Source organism: Equus asinus, chromosome 10, assembly GCF_041296235.1.
Source record: "Equus asinus isolate D_3611 breed Donkey chromosome 10, EquAss-T2T_v2, whole genome shotgun sequence".
Lineage (NCBI taxonomy): Eukaryota > Metazoa > Chordata > Mammalia > Perissodactyla > Equidae > Equus > Equus asinus.
In genome coordinates this window covers 73915536-73928911 of record NC_091799.1, presented here as the reverse complement: position 1 = coordinate 73928911, position 13376 = coordinate 73915536, and positions in this window count along the sequence as shown.

Below are 13376 nucleotides of genomic sequence, written 5' to 3'. Positions count from 1 at the left end.
TGTGTTCTCTGATTTCTACATATTTCTGAATTTGCCAGTTTTCTTTCTGCTATTGATTTCTAGTTTCATTCCGTTGTGGTCGGAAAAGACATTTGGTAAGATTTCAATCTTCTTAAATTTATTGAGTTATTTTGTGACCTAACGTGAGATCTATCCTGGAGATTTTTCTGTGTGCACTTGAGAAGAATGTGTATTCTGCTGCTGTTGGATGGAATGTTCTGTTAGGTCCATTCGGTCTGTAGTATTGTTCAAGTCCTCTGTTTCCTTATTGATCTTCTGTCTGGGTGTTTTATTCATTATTGCAAGTGGAATATTTGAAATCTTCTATTACTATTGTGTTGTTGTCTATTTCTCCCTTCAGTTCTCTCAATGCTTGCTTCATATATTTAGGTGCCTGACTTTGGTGTGTATATAATTGTTATATTTTCCTGATGAATTAACACTTTTATCATTATATAATGTCTTTCTTTGTCTCTTGTGACAGTTTATGACTTGAAGTCTATTTTGTCTGATATAAGTATGGCCACCCTTGCTCTCTTTTGGTTACCATTTGCATAAAATATCTTTTCCCATCCATTTACTTTAATGTCTTACAGGCAGCATATAGTGGATCTTGTTTTTGTAATCCGTTCAGTCACTTTATGTCTTTTGTTTGAGGAGTTTAATCCTTTACATTTAAAGTAGTTATTGATAGAGAATATTGCTATTTTGTTAATTGTTTTGTGTCTATTGTAGCTCTTTTGTTCCTCTTGTCTTCTCTTGCTATCTTCCTTTGTGATTTGTTGATTTTTCATGGTTATATTCTTTGACTCCATTCTCATTTTCTTTTGCGTATTTTCTTTGTGTTTACCATGGGGCTTATAGTACACATCTTATAGTTAAAACAATCTATTTTAAGTTGTTAAAATTTAAGTTCAGTTGCATAAGTCGTTATACTTTGACACTTTGACCCAGACAGGGAGCGCTCCAAGGGTGCAACAGAGAACTGGTTGGTCTGTTCCAGTGACACGGAAGATCAAGCAATGTTAAGTATTGTGGTTGGAAGTCCATTTTTGCATTCTTTTGGGCACTTTTCTAAGATTAATTCCTAGTGTGCCACATTGACCAACCCAGGAAATTTCATAGCAATGCTTTGTGGCAAACAGTTTCAGATTAACTGTAGGCATTAGCTGGAGGCAATTCTCTTCTTTTTGTTTTTTGTTTACCTTTTTTCAGCATTACCACCTTGATTAAGAGATTCTGATTATGGCTGAAAAGAACCCTGATGATGGAAAATTTTCACACTGTCAATCTCCATGAAATATATTGGCTTGATTTTTCAATTCCAATTTTCTAAGGGAGTTATTGGGTAGGTATATGGATTCCAGAATTCTTTCTTTTGACCCACAAAGAAACTCCTTTCGGAAATACTTTCTTATAGCAGTTGAAAAGTGGGTCTGGTCGCTTCAGTTTGCTCTGATTCTATGCCAAACGTATTTATGAACCCGAGTTTACCCAGAATGCCAAAACAATGAAAAATTTAGTTGCAATACTTTAAAATCTTATAAAAATATTATAAACTTTTATGAGAATACTTAAGCATATCATGAAAAACTAAAGGGATGTGGGAAAGTCTGTTTCTTTGATGCCTTAATCAAAATGGATGGTTAAATACTGTAAAATTTAGAAGATAGAAATAAAATGCAAAATGATTTTTTTCATTCAATTTATACTAAAACTTAAATAATATTTTCTTTTTTTTTTTTTTTTGAGGAAGATTAGCTCTGAGCTAATTACTGCCAATCCTCCTCTTTTCAGAGGAAGACTGGCCCTGAGGTAACATCCATGCCTACCTTCCTCTACTTTTTTTATATGTGGGACGCCTACCACAGCATGGCGTGCCAAGCAGTGCCATGTCCGCATCCGGGATCTGGACTAGCGAAGCCTGGGCCACTGAAGAGGAACGTGTGTACTTAACTACTGAGCCACCAGGCTGGCCCAAATAATATTTTCTTCACTTGAACATTCTACTTATCCATATTATAGCTTTTGTAACTTAGTTTTTAAGGATGTAAAAATATCTTTCTTGAAGCATTTGTTATATCCCAGGCACTTTGATAATTGCTCTTATATAGATTATTTTATTTTGTATAATCTTCATAACAGGCTTAGTGGATTATTATCACATTCTAAAGATGAAAAAATAGAGGCTCAAGTAATGTAGTTCAGGAGGCTCATGCAGTTAGTAAGAGCAAAGTGTGGAGGGAAATCCTATTTCCGCTTTTCAAGTCCAGGCTTTTTGAAATACACCATACCTTCCTGAACTAAATTTTATGTCCAAGCATTGCACACTATATGCCTCTGAAACAGATCTTAGAAATTTGTTTGAGGCGCTTCCTGTGTATACAGGGATTGGGGTTGAGGGTGCGGAAAATAGAGTATAGATAAATCTAGAAGGAGACAGAGGGCCCCAACTAGCTCAGGCTTAAAGCAAAACATGGAGAGACCCTATAATCGGATTGAGGCGATCTAGTGAGCATTTGACAGTAGATTAGAAAAAGGCCTCCCGGAGGCTGCATAGATGCAGAAAGAACGTTTCAAAAAGAATGTAACTTTTGAAGCAATATGGAAACTCTAGAATCCAGCAGTAATACCATTAGTAAGAAAAATGAAATGTCACGGAAATTATGATATAGGCTAACAATGTGATTGGAGGGATAAATGCAGCGGGTAGGAGGAATGGAGGTGGAGAAGGAACAGCAGGGTAAAGGGATTGGATTATTGACTTCGGGACCAGCATGTTGAAGGTTTTAAAAGGCCTGAGAAACATTGAGGTAGCACTTTATATCCATCAGAAAAGCAAAGTTTACACCCTTTGAAATTGTCCCATAGCTCTGAGATGTTCTATTCTGGTTTGTAAATTATTTTTCTCTTTATATTTCAGTTTGGGAAGTTTCTATTCCTCTATCTGCAAACTCACTAATTCTTTTTTGGTCATGTCTGGTCTACAGATGCGTTCATCAAAGATATTCTTCATTTCTCTAAAAGTGTCTTTGATTTCTAGTATTTTTTTCGTTCTTTCTTACAGTTTCTCTCTATCCACTTACTTTACCTATCTGTTCTTGCATGTTGTCTATGTTTTCCATTAGAGTACATAACATAACATATTACATAATATAACATATAACATAGCACAGTTATTTTAAATTCCCTGCATGATAATTACAAAAGCTGTGTCATATCTGAATTTTGTTCTGATGCTTGCTTTTTCTCTTCAGATAGTGTTTTTTCTTTCCTTTTAGCATTCCTTGTAATTTTTGTTCAAAGCTGGGTATGATGTATTGGGTAATAGGAACTGAGGTAAATAGGCCTTAATGTGAAGTTTTATGTGAATCTGGCAAGGAGCTTGTGTTCTATTTAATGCTTGCTGTAGCTTTAGGTACCAGAGGTTTCAAATTCCTCCAATGTTTTTATTACTCTTCTTTAAAAAAAATCTTTTCTTTTTGTTTCTGAGGAAGACTAGCCCTGAGCTAACATCCGTGCCCATCTTCATCTACTTTATATGTGGGATGCCTACCACAGCATCCAAACCAGTCTGCACCCGGGATCTGAACCAGCACACCCCGGGGCACAGAAGTGGAACATGTGAACTTAACCACTGTGCCCCAGGCCAGACCCTGTTTTTATTATTCTATCCTCTGTTGTCTTTGGGCTTCCCTGAGAACTCCTCCTTAGATAGAGTCTGCATTTTGCAGCTCTTCCAGGTGTAATCTACTGTTATTATAGTAGAATCCTGTGGGGGTGATAGTCAGGTGTGGAGGAAGAAAAGTGTTCTATACTATTATGATTAAGTCTCAGTTTTTCAGTAGGTCTGTGGCCCTGGGCTGTGACCTTTACAAATACTTAATAGCTTTTCTCCAGCCTTAGGTGGCACAGGAAGCTAGAGAGGACTGTAGTAGGGGAAATTTTCTCCCTCAGGTAGGATGAGGCTCTGGTAAAATCTTTTAAAGTCTTTCCCCCTGGAGGGGAGGCTTTTGTTATGGAGAATGCCTCGAGCATATTTCACAGTGATTACTTTGCCCCTTTCTCCATCAGAGCCATGAGGGGATCTTTCCTGGCTCTTCCATGTGAGAACCTGGGGGGATTCCAAGAGGTAAACCTATGAATGCGTGGGGTCCTTCCTAAGACTGTGGCTTCCAGGAGTTTCTCATTCACATGCTAGTCTTCGCTCAGCCTCTAGCAATTTGTCAAAATAACCATCTAAGTGTTTCTGCTAGTTTATGGTCCCAGTGACTTCTGCTCTAGATTAGCAGATATTGACCGTCACTCTGAATTTTCCTGTCTCTCCGGATTTGGGGATGGCACTTTGCCCTACAACCTCAAGTCTCTAAGTCTAAGAAAAGTTGATTTTCAGTTTTTTCAGCTTTCTTCTTGTTATAAAGATGAGACCAACAACTTCCAAGCTCTTTACACATTGGAGCTGAAACCACAAATCTTCCTCCCAAGGGCACACTAAAGGCAAAATTTAAAAAGGTGGATAATATTAAGTGGTTAAGAAGATGTAAGGAGGTGGGAATGCTTATATGGTGCTATAGAGAGTATAAATGGGTACAGCAACTTTTCAGACATCTGTCAGTTTCATTTACAGAAATTAAATCTGCTTTGGCCCTCTGAATCAGCAATGACACTCCTAAGTATATAACCCTGCCAGGAGGATATTTTTGAGGATGCTTATTCTGACATGGTTTATAAGCAATTGGACGTTATCAACATAGGTATCCACCATTGGTGGAACGGATAAATAAAATATGATGGACGCATACAATGGCATACTGCACAGCACTTGGAATCACTGTGGATAGAGATATTAAAAAGTGTTGACAAGTTTGGAAGAGAATCATATCTATAGCATAGCATTCATATAAATAAAGGAAGTATATAAACAACACTGAATACTTTACAAGCATACATGAATATTTAAGGACATATGTCAAACATATTACAATGGATGTCTGTGGAAATGAGGGGAATGAAAGTGGAGATGGATAAGAAGGAGAAAAATAAAACAAGCAAGAGAACAGCCTTGCATGGCTGATAAGGTTAATATGCTATGCATTGAAGAATATGGTTAACTCTACTCTTTGCAGTTGAGTTCTAAAATGCCAACCATCCAATCAATATATCTCCCCAAAACAAAACTAAATGAGCACAGAATTTGAAAGCAAAGTCTAAAATAAATTTATTGGTGTGAAGCTGTACTCAAATGTAAGTGCTATTTATTTTTAGAATCAGCAAAGCATCATACTGACGTATTTATGAAACTTGAATTTGCCTGTGTATTATCCAATAATTTGTACAGCTTATCTTGCACTGTATGATATAGTCAGAAACTTTAAAACTGTTTAAAAGTGACAAAGAAAACAGTGTTTTCTCTACTTGTTCATTTTAATATTCAGAATATATGTAACAGGCATAAATTGGACAGTCCTAAGTAGGTTCACTTGATTCCACTTTGGCCAGGGGTAAAATTTCCTTTGACATCACCATTATCACTCATGGAGGCAAGTCTTTCATCATCTGCACAAAGGACTTACAAGTGTTCTCTTGGACTACAGTCATTCAAAGGAGAGCACCACATAAGTTAGATAGCTATGCCCTTCATTGCCAAACATTGACATATTGTTATTCCTTTCTCCCCAGTTTGTGCAGACTCTCCATCACTTTCTCCTCTCCTCCCTAGTTGGATTTCTATAAGAACAGAATAGCTTAACCTGCAGTTCTCTGTGTACATAGTCCTTTGTTATTTTTCCACTGTAGGTGACACTTCTATCCTGAAGTTGGGTGGAGGAGAGGACCAAGAGAGAGAATTTGGTGAGCTGGGGGCAGGGCAATGTTGGGAGCAGGCAGGAAGCACATTAATACTTGGAACTATCATCTCCACATATATCTAAACATGAATATGAGAGGCATAGCGAGATATATAAAATGAATAAAATAAAGATATAAACTTTGAGAGGCTTGCAATCTAGTAGTGCTACTCATTCATTCCTTCATGCATATAACAGACATCTGTGGAGTGCTTACTTTGTGCTAGACATTGCACAATGGACACAGAGCCTGCATTCAAGGAGCTCAGTCTACTGAGGGAAGTCAGCCATGCACAGAAGGAATTCAAGTAGAACATAATAAATGCTAAAGTAGAGGTAAACGTAAAGTATTGTGCAAGCTGAAAGAAAGGGTGTCAAACTATTGATCCTGAGAGGAGGCTGGTGGAAGGTGACAACAGCCAGCAAAGGAAGAAATGGGAAGATTAGGGAAGTCTTAATTAGACAGAAACTTTTTTTTTGTATTTCACATGATTTAAAATTATTAACACTGAAAGTAGAAGAACATATGAAAGAATCACTTAGGTGAGAATGTTTTTAAAAGGTATAGGCTATCCAAATGTCATTCATTCATTCATTCATTCCTTCCTTCATTTATATAACAAACGTGCCATGCACCATGCTGGACTGTGCAGAGCAAAACCATTCAAGGGGTCATCTATATACAGATGTGGGATTTTATTTTTTAGGTAGGAAAATTTCTGGTTAAAAAAACATTGTTTCTTTAAGTGGCCACTATTTTGCAGGCATTCTCCTGCTTTTCACCTATGTTATGTCTTGTTTGTTACCTCCTTACTCTCAAGTGTTTTGATGAGGTGGATGTTATTATACCCATTTTACAGACGAGGACTTGTGGTGCAGCTGCAAGGTGATGAAAGCAGAACCCTCTGCCTCCGGGTCTCTAACTCCAAAACCCATACACGTATTTTTTTTTCCTATGTCCTGCTGCCTCTATTTGGTTGTTTCAAAATGCTGATTTTTTTTTCTGATTATAAAACTAGAAAGTATAAAAAATCATAAAGATGAGAACAGAAATCACCCATGTTTTACATTCTTGAGGGGTACTGCCCAATATGGTAGTCACCAGCTACACGTGGTTATTGAGCACCAGGAACGTAGCTAGTCTGAAATGAGATGTGCTGTAAATGCAAAATATACACACTAAGTTTCGAAGCCTTAGTATGAAAAAAAGAATATGAAATATCCCATTAATAACTTTTTATATTGATTACATATTGAAATGATTATATTTTGAATATATTGGATTGAATAAAGTACATTATTAACATTAATTTCATCCTTTTTTATTTTCTTAATATGGATATTAGAAAATTAAAAATCATGTGTGTGGCTTGCACCATATTCCTACTAGACAGCACTGATCTACAGCATATATGCCAAGTCTTTTTCCTATACATTTATGTAAATTAAAAATTGTGATTATATCCTACTTACTGTTTAATAATCTGGTTTTTCATTTAATGGAACATCAAGAACGTTTTCTAATGTTGTTAAATGTTTTTCTATGGCATCATTTTAAACTACTAAATAGTGTTCTGTCACATCGGTTGTAGCACATTTATTTAACGAATTCCTTATTGCGGGACATCAAGGTTATTTTCAGCATCAACTCCACAATGAGTGCTATTGTACATAGCTCTTCACCTGCCTCTCAGTTCACTTATTAGGAAGAATTCTTTGAAGTGGAATTACTGTAAAGGGTTTTCTTTTGAGGAAGATTAGCCCTGATCTAACTGCTGCCAATCCTCCTCTTTTTGCGGAGGAAGACTGGCCCTGAGCTAGCATCCGTGCCCATCTTCCTCTACTTTCTATGTGGGACGCCTACCACAGCACGGCTTGCCAAGCGGTGCCATGTCCGCACCTGGGATCTGAACCAGTGAACCCTGGGCCGCCGAGAAGAGGAATGTGCACACTTAACTGCTGTGCCACCAGGCCAGCCCCTACTGTAAAGGTTTTAAACATGGTTAAGGCTGTTGATAATTATTGCCAAATTGCCCTACAGAGAAGGCGTATTTTTTATTCCCAATAGCAGTGTTTGGGAGTGCTCATTTCTCTCAGCTGTCTACTTCATTTTTGCTAAGAGATTTCACTTAGTTTCAGAGAAACAGAATGCTACGTAATTTCATTTGAAAAACAAAGGGCTATTCTTCAGAAATAATTTTTATTTTCTGAGAATCTTTAAGTCTGCATGAGGTTTAGTTATTCTGAATCATCACGTTGTCCCTTAAAATTATTCTTGAGCTGCATCTTCTAAGTGAATAATGAGTTAACTATGTATTTTTTAGAAAGCAACCAAATATAATTCCATTCAAAGGAGTCCATTTAATGGTCACTAAAAATATTTAAAATAACTAATTTTTCAGAGATGTGTTTTTGGTTGCAAGCAACTGCTTTCTTTCTTTTTGCATCAGGTTCATTCAGTGGTTAAGTTTTTTCTCTGTACTTTAGAGCAAAAATGCCCAAAAAACCTGCTCTTTCTGTTACATGCAAAATAAACAGATCTCCACCGGAGTTCATGGGCTGCTGGAGTGGTATTTGCACCAGTGGGTTCATTGAACAGCAGAACATGCTATTTCTGTCATATCAGACTTGGGCCAATCTGATAAATGTGCCTAACAGCTCTGCTGTCTCAGTGACTCTGAGTTACTGTAGCTGACGTTTCTTACAGTTAGGACCAGAAGATACATCACAGGCGTGACTTGGCTCTCCCGGCCACTTCTTCCTACCGGTTTGCCTAGAGTTCAGGCTTACAACTTGAGAACTGTGAGCCTCAGCTGGCCAACACCATGTGCTGGTGGTGGCTCAGGCTGAACTCAGTCATTACAGGATGTGAAGAGCCAAGTGTGTGCTGTGCATTCGTCTTGTTGCCTTTAATTTCTGTTTGACTGCCTTTATCAGTGCTCCTATTTATCTGGGACAGTCAGAATTAAAATTGTCTTTTTAAGGTAGGGATATAGGAAAAGGGACAATCTTTCCAAAATAAAGCCCTAGTGACAAAAGGGATTTTTAAAAATAGTGTGGTCACTGCTCTGTGTGTGTGTGTGTGTGTGTCTATGTGTTTCTGATGCCAACCAACTTATAATGGACTCAACTGGTTTGGGGCTTCCTAATGATTTTGCTGTGACTAGTTGAGATGAACAAATATTTTAAAAGACATTTTGGTCAAAATAAAAGATGCGATAGTAAGCTTTAACAGGGAACTGAAAACCACGTGTGAAGGAAATGTTTATTTTTTTAAATCCCAGCCACTGGCTGACTATCTATCTCATAGAGCAAGGCTGCCATATTGTGTTTTGTTGCTTACCTAACTTGTGGTCCTTATTGTCTTGTGACTTCTTTCTCTTAGGAATTAATTTTGTCCATCTGGCTGTGATTTTTCCCTATGTGCTTCCCTTTCAAATATAAGCTGATAGCCAAAATCAGGAGAGAAAAATATGTGCCGTGTCTTCTAGCTATTAGCATAGGAAAAACTAATTGAGGTTTTGCGTAGGATAGAAATGATGTTATGCGGTATAGAGCAGAGATGGTAGAGTCTAATTAGCAAGTAAGAAAACCTTCCGTATTCTAGTAGGAGAAAGCTCTTGTTGTTGGCGATGTTTTAAGACTCTTAATAATGTCAGAGCCTCTTATTTTCTCCTTTTGCCTATGGTTATTAACTAATTATTTCTCCAGTCCAATCTAATGACATAAGTACTTTTCTGGTAAGATGAACAATAAAAATGCCTGGCCACAGGAGCCAGTAATATTGGTAAAATCCGTGAGCACATTAATTCTTGTATCCAACGCCCTTAAGAGTTTTTCTCTAGTACATATGTGGGAGGGAATGAGTGAAAACAGTAGATATTTTTAACAAAGATAGCCAATAAGTTTATACTGGTTGTGCCAAATTGTTTTAAAAGGAACAGGATAATTGTAATAGTTTAAATCATTTTAAACGGTGGCACAATTACCAGAGTTAAGAATTTCTATGTTATTTAGTAAAACAGAGCAAAGACTCAGGAAAATAAGGACATGAATAAGGACTAAGAAGATGTAGAATTTCTTCCTGTTTTAATGAAAAAAGGTACTCTAACAACAAATACTTTTGATATCAGTTGATTTATTTCATTATATATCTTCAAGAGTTTCAGGAGAAATACAGAACTTTTACCGTTCTGCCAAAACAGGGATTATATAGGGATTTTAAAGTGGAGATATGAATATTTTTCTTAGTGTCTAACAAGTGTAGACGGGGCAACTTTTTGGCCCAATGACTAGATCCTGTTTTCTACAAATCAGTGTCTCAGTTGGCTTGTTTTTGTGATCCATCCTTAACAATAGTCACTGGTCAATTAACTCAATATTTACTAAGTGCCAAATATTCATTCATTCATACATTTTTCAAAAAAATATGCAAATATCTACCATGTGCATAACATTCTTTTAATTTCAGCAAGGGATGTAATTCAAAAGAAGTTATTTTGTGCCACAGGGGAATTTATAGTCTCATAGGAAGAGAAGACGTTAGACCAAGTGAACAACACCGAGCTAAGTTAGGGGTTAGATCAGTGGGAGAGTTAATGAGTAGCCTGAACAGGGAAGAGGGAGAAACCACTATGAGTTGGGCTAGTCAGAAAAGAGAAGTTAAAAATGGAGGCAGAGTATTCATGAGCAGCTTTGCACAATTTCTGTAACACCTGTGAATACTTTGGTTCTAGAATTCCTCTACTCCAACTCTTTTATTTTACTGATGAAGAAATTGAGGCCCAAAGAACATAAGAAGATTGGCTGAGGTATAGTCAAGTGGTGGCTGAAGGGGAGCTGGAACCCAATTTCCCAGACCATTGGTCTAGGGTGCTTTCTGTCAGAGCAGTTTAAGAGATGGACCTCTGGACCAGCACAGACCTTTGTTGTTAACCTCTCTCTCAGATTTTCAAAATTTTAGGTCTGAAGTTCATATTGCTGACATTGTTCAAAAGTGCTTTAGTCTTTACTGAGGAAAGGCATGATCATTTATGTACCATTTTGCTGTACTATGAAAGTAACTTTCACTGAAAGTTGCATGAATTTGCAATTTAGAGTAGGGATATGTGAAAGAAAATGGTTTTGGGTTTGTCACCCCCCCCACCCCCACCCCTATGCTTTATCTCTCACAGCCCTAATGACCTCCATTTTTTCCCCCTCATAAAGAAACCTTTCAACAGCTCTCAACCATGCCTTGTATTTTCTTGACAAAGCCTACCAGGAAAGCACTGTTTGAAAAGTTCAGTACTGCTTCCAATCTCAGGCTTTATCTTTGAAATTTTGCACACTGAGTTAAAATATTGCTACATTTGTGGCCTGGGATCGTCCCTGCTAATTCCATATGAAGCAAGAGTGCCAAAGAACTCTTAGAACTCCCCTTGTGAATTTGCTTGGTGAGCAGTTCTGGACTTGGCGTTTTAATCTTTTCATCAGGATCAACGTGATCCTGTGTTAAAGCCAAGGTCAAGTGGGATAAGCGGTTGAACTTTCTCCTTCATCTTGCATGGCTAGTTGAAACATGTAACCTTTGTAGGCCTGTTTTCTGCTTTGGAGGGGAATCTGAAGTCCAAGCAGATGTTTCTTTCCTTCTTTGGAAAACCTCTTTTCATTTTACTAGGCATGGTGTCAAAGAAGCAATTGGGGGTAGATTAGGTAGGAGGTGGAAGGTCAGGGTTTTCTTTGCTAATATTGCAAAATAAGAGGTTTTTGTGTTTGGTTATTTTTATTTTCTGCCAATTGGGCCACTGAGAGCAAGTTGTTGATTCTGAAGACAACGATTTCCTTCATGTGTCAGCAATGGCTGTGGAGTGAGGGTAAGCGAAGATAAGACAGGGCAACAGCCATCTGAGCCCTCTGAGTTGGCAGAAAATAAACCCTTAAGCAATTAGCTGCTGTCATTTAAGGCTTTTTCCTCCAATGAAATCAATGTAAATGATTTCATTCTTCCACAAAATGCTCCCATGTTTTTGCTACCAATAACCTCTGAATAAAACAGTAGCTAAGCTGCTGTCCTCATTCTAATGAAGTCGATGCTTTCTTAAATGAACCACCATGCACACATTATCTTTAATTACAAGTGACATTTATGGTCAAGTTTATAGCCCCTGTCATTTCACATGGCCCACTAACAAGCCGCTTAAAATAACTGTCCTTTAACAATCTCAAGCATTTGGCCTTCTTCAGAACAGTATGTGGACAACCTAGCAACTGTCTGTGGTGTTTTAAGGCAGAGTACTATCCATTCAATTCTGCCCTTTTCTGCTTGAAGACAGTAGTCTAAAACCTACAATGCATATTTTTTATAAGGCCTATGGATAACGGTAAGCAATTCCCTGGATAATTTCATGGGCACGAAATAACTAAGACAACAAAGAATGGAGGACACATATAAAGATTCTAGAATTTTATGGTTGGGAAGAGATCCTTGCAATGAAATTGCAAATTTTTGTTGGGTACCACAGCCAAGAATTACTGCCACGTTTGGGAAGAAAAATAAGTATATCTGAATTCTTCTGTTAATCATTTCTTCCTGTTCTGCCCTCTTCTAGTAGTCAAAATTAGCTTTCCACCCCTTTGTCATTAACTGGGGAATTCTGATAACTCCTCGACTGGGTAGATGGGACAAAGTACGCATTAGACAGAAGACGGGTTTTCAACCCTCATTGCACATTAGAATCACATGGTGAGCATTTAAGAAATACTGTTGTCTAGGCTCCAGTGCCCGGGCTTCTGATTGAATTGGGCTAGTGGTAAGGATGGAGTAGAGTGACACTGGTTTCTTTTTAAAATATTCCCAGATGATTCTAATGGACCAAGGCTGAGAACCATGGCAGCTAGATGATGTGGAGGTTACTACCTATGTTAGGGCATTTCGATCAGCAAAGATAGACTCTCCTTTTAGAAAAAAAACAAAATGAAAACAGTCTTTCATTTTTCAGTGTATATTCAACTGCATAGCTTACAAGTTGAAAACTTCTTGATGAAACTAAAATTAAGCCTGTGTTTTATTTTTCATGAACAAAAAATGTATAGTGACATAAATAATTATTTCCGTTAACAGAGAGTTTGCTTCTTGGGCTAGGATGGCAAGTTATGGTGAATTTACAGAAAAGTTTGTAAATGTGAACCAAAAAATTCCCTCTTTTGCCTAAGCTGATTTGAGTTGCTTCTGTCATTTGCAATCAAAAGATCTCTGCTCACCTGTGGGGTAGACAGAAACGTGTTCTTAGACATGGAGGAACTGAGATTAGTGGTTGGAGACAAGTGAAGGGTTTTTACAAGAGGTGGAACCTGAGCTGGAAGAATATGGATTGATTTAAGAGAGATGGAGGAGAATTCTGAGTGGGAAATAATGTACTAATATATCTGGATCCCACATGGATGGTGGAGCAAACTTTTTAATTAGTAAAAACCCAAAGATTCCTTACCTAGCACAGCAGTAGTACTAAAGCTATGGCCACTATTCCAATGTTATTATTACCTAACCAG